Source organism: Sorghum bicolor, chromosome 7 (genome assembly GCF_000003195.3).
Source record: "Sorghum bicolor cultivar BTx623 chromosome 7, Sorghum_bicolor_NCBIv3, whole genome shotgun sequence".
In the NCBI taxonomy this organism is placed as follows: domain Eukaryota; kingdom Viridiplantae; phylum Streptophyta; class Magnoliopsida; order Poales; family Poaceae; genus Sorghum; species Sorghum bicolor.
In genome coordinates, this window is record NC_012876.2 from 24,937,215 (window position 1) to 24,941,924 (window position 4,710).

Consider the following 4,710-nt stretch of genomic DNA (forward strand, 5'->3'; position numbering starts at 1 on the left):
GGCAACGTGCTTTTCTAATCTTACTTTGGGCACCGGAGCATACCTGGTCTACCAGGTAATACCGGCGTGTAGCTCTACGCCGTATCCGGACGTGGGGGAAACTAAGGACAAATAGGGCTGTCACCACCTGCTGCCGACCCCTCAACCGTGGGATACGAGGCAAACGAGGGTAACCTCTAACCTAGACACCACGTCTACGTTATTAGCTACTTAGCGTTGCGCAGGTCCTCCCGCCTGCCAGCAAGCGTCCCTCTACTAGAGTATCTACCGAGAGATAGACAACGAACCCGCAAGATTATAAGAACACAATAATGATTACTCAATAACTTCTTAGAACAAAAGAAGAATACAACCTTTGCTTACCCCAATATGGTATTCCATGTTGTAGAGGTACAGCTCGGGAAGCGGGCAGCACTTCGGCCCTTCCGCCCAGTGCAACTAGGGGAACGGACCGGGTGCTTGCTACTTCTCTTACTCTACACTCTAACTCACTCTCCTATTCTAGTCCTAACTAGAGGCTAAGGATATGAGTGGAAGCTCCGCCTCTCTACTACTACTCTCGTATCTCTCTTTATTCTTGTGGACTTGAAGCTTGAACGGATTAAATGATGATGAATGAGAGGCCCTCTCCCCCTCCTTATATAGGTGTGGAAGGTTGGTTTGGGAGGGGGTAAACTGCAAAATGCATACACATGTGTTCACGAAAACTGTGGAATTTGGTTAGCATAAAAAGCCCTATTTCTAATGTTTGGTGATATTTTATAGAGTTTGTATGCATGTTGGCAGTATGAAAAGTGTATTTTAAGAAACGCCAAGAAACTCCCCCACACTTATCCCTTTGCTCGTCCTCGAGTAAAGCTTATGTTTTAGGGCAAAGATGGTTCCACTTCTCCTGATAATGAACCTGCATACAAACTATTCCAAGCCTCACCTGAACTTATGAGCATTCAAAGTGTCTACCAAAACATCTCGAGTAATTGAAAAATGGAACAGTTAGGATTCAAATCTTCTTACTCAACTTTGCTCAAAACTTGGGTTTTTACCTTTTTGAGTAAAAATAGTCTTGCACTTCAGATGATACTCTCAAATCACTCGAGAATGTTTCTGGTTCCTTACCAAGGTAAAAGTACCTCTTGATTTGTCCTACCGCTATAAGCTGTATTTGGAGTTTTGGGTATGGACCAAGGAGAATGCATACTTACCTTGTTTGTATTGTCGAGTCAAATCTCGGATCCAAGAAGAGAAGTGTCATACCCTTAGATCAAGATGTGCAAGTGTGTGGTATATGGTATAAACAACTCCATTGGTTGATATGATCTCATCAAGTATTTCTAGACATGGCTATCATGACTCTTTTATTTTCTTGTGAGCCTTCATGTGCTCATCTTTTTTTTTTGTATACTTAGGACCTTCATGTGTCCTATTTTTTTTTCAGGTGGGTATTTTTATACCCCTAATTCTACGGCGGGCACTTGCCCATTTTTTTTTCTTCTCTTTTTTTATATATATATTTTTGCATAGCCCATGTCTTTATCTAAGATGCACTAGAGAGATCATTCTTTAAAACATGGAGTGTTTGTATGGTAGACATGTAAGGCATGTTTTTGCGCACTCCCAGTGTAGAAGCGGCATATATATGTATCTGGAGTGTACGTGATCTTGATCTTGAGAGCATGATAAATCTCTTAACAAGGGTCAACAGGACTTGACACAACTCAAAACAAATAAGCAGCTATTTGTAGAATTTTTATCAAGAGTAATATATTTGGCCTTGGTAGATAATTTTCTATCATTGAAGAGCAGACTTTTTGCAATTTTAATTTTATCAAATAAATCCCCAAGTTCATTGCATAAGTGAGCAAGTTTCAAATCATCCTACTATATCGCAAATCTCAATTACTTAGAAGCAATGGGGTTCTTATAAAAAGTTGCTCATAAATGGTAGGCTTTTGGCGAGGAATAAAGAGTATGCATGTTTTATTTCAAAAGCAGAAAGGAAATGGAGTATTCATTTATTTGTTTATCTTTTTATTTTATTAGCAATATTTTTATCATATAAATCAGATTTAAATTGTCATAGCAGGAATAAAAATAATTCTGAAATTTTTTTTCTCTATAAGATTACCTTGATGGCGATTCCTCCCCCACACTTGTTTTTGTTCCTGTTTCTTTGATTTTTCTCAAGTAGACAAAAATAATACAAAAAACAAGTGGAGACAAAATAATTCGAACAAAGGACTTCTTTATTATTCAATATAAGCCGAGACATTGATTACAAAGTAAATGAAGGAAATCTGAATAAAAGGGAAAATAAATTACTCGGCTAAGAAAAATTAAACTAGATGCGGTTTGTGTCTAGAACATGCTCTACACTCACAGCCCGAGCCACCTTGACTAGCCGGTTGGTTAGACCGAATTGTACAGCGGCTAAGTCGTCCTTAAGCTCTATATATTTTAGGCGAGTGTTAGCTAGTTCACGTTTAAGCTCTTCCACTACACCACGTAGTGACCGCACAGAAGTCCTAAGCGCGGCGATAGTGCGTGCGCTTTCCCGCTTCGACTCATTATCTGAATCGCTAAGAAATCCGTGTGGCTGCCCCCTAAGGATGGGATTTTTGCACTTGCGTTTTGGGACGCGAGGGGCAGCAGAAGGCAGATTAGAGTCACTTGGCAGCCGGTTTGATCGCCCCCCTGTAGCGGGGTTTGCGCGTTTGATACGCAAGGGGGCGGACAAGGTGGTCGCGGCTGTCTTAGGCGCAGACGCAGGTGCGGGTGGCGCGAGCGGCGGCTTACACATGAGGCCCTTCCCGCATCCTCCACCGGGTTTTCTAATTCCCACCACGGTGTAGGACGGGTCGGAGCGCGCAGTGGATCCCGAAGACAAGAACCTAGAGTCTAAACTGCCTGAAGGCGTTACAACATATGAATCTACAGGCGCCTTCTTCTTGTTCGCCGTCGTCGGTGGCGCATCGTCGCGCGCCGTCTTCCTCGGTGCCGCTGTCTTGTGCGCCGCCACCTTCATGCGAGCCGTGGAACGCAAGCTCGTTCCTTCACTTGTGATGCTTGACGGGGGCATGATGGCAAGAGGGTACGTCAGCATCTCTCCTTCTTCCACACCGAACGCCTCCCTCATGTTCGCCTCGGAGAATTCTCCTTCGGCGTCGAAGGATCCTCCCGACTCCACGAACAGCGCTAGCGCGTAGCTGCTCATTCCCTAAGCGCTACTCTTGATAGAGGTAGTTTGTGAAGATGTAAACTTGGAAAGCACTAATGGCTATGGCTTAGAGAGGGGTTAGGGGGTGTTTAAATAGGAAGAAGGCCCTCCCTGGCGAGATCATGAGCGGCAAATTTGAATTTGCATACAGATAAGGATAGGGATGGCGAAGAGATAGACGATGGAAAAGATCGGGCCACACACGTGTCAGGCCAGGGACGGCCGACCCCTAGGGGCGGCCGACCCCTGGGCACGTCCGTTGGCCCTGAATTTTGGCGTGCGCGCTCGTCCTACTTTTCAAATTTTGAATCTGCCTGCGTTTTGCTACGCTTCCTAGATATTTTTTAGAGAAACAAGGGTTTTATTGAAAGGTAAAAGCTAAAAACTAAAGATCCTTTTTAGAAAACATATTTTTATTTTTGGTAATTCAAAACTAAGCAGAATTAATTGAAATATTTTATTTATATTATTATTATTATTATTATTATATATATATATTTTACAATGTAAACCCAATTAATCAAATGTATTCTTTGAATTTCCTTTTCAAAATTGGGTTCTAGGAAAACTTTTAAGCGTTGACCATTTACCTTAGTGATATTACCTTCGTCATCTGCTATGGTGATCGCGCCATGCTCGGAGGTCTCGATGACGGTGTATGGTCCTTTTCACTTACTCCGAAGCTTTCCTGCACCGAAAAGTCGTACCTTGGAGTTGAAGAGTAGAACGCGGTCGCCTTTTCCAAATTCCTTGGGTTTGATTCGGTGATCGTGCCATTTCTTTGTTCTTTCCTTGTATATATTGGCACTGTGGTAAGCTTTTTCTCACCATTCTTCATGTTCAGCTATCTATTCCTGTCGGTTCCTGCCAGCTAGCTTGAAGTCCATATTCCAGTTCTTGATCGCCTAGTAAGCTCGGTGCTCAAGCTCAACCATGAGATGGCATGCTTTGCCATATACCATCTGGAATGGTGACATGCCTATGGGGGTTTTATAGGCCATCCGATATGCCCAGAGGGCATTTGGTAACTTGCTCTTCCAACCCTTCCCTATTTTGTTGACTGTTTTCTACAGGATGTTCTTGATTTGCTTGTTTGAGGTTTCCGCATGACCGCTTGTTTGAGGGTGGTACGGGGTAGCTATGTTGTGCTTTGCTCCAAGCTCACGCAAGAAGTTTCTGAATGTTCTGTCAATAAAGTGTGATCCTCCATCACTCACAACCATTCTGGGTGTTTCGAACCGAGGAAAGATCACTTCATGAAACATCTTCCATGCGTGCTTTGCGTCAGCAGCTCGGCATGGTAGAGCTTCTACCCACTTGGACACATAGTCCACAGCAACCAAGATATACTCGCAATCTTGGGACTTCTAGAATGGACCCATGAAGTCAATGCCCCATACATCAAATACTTTGACCGGTACGTTGTAATGGAGGGGCATTTCATTGCGAGCAGTGATGTTGCCTTGAAACTGACACTTCCGGCATCTTCGGATGAA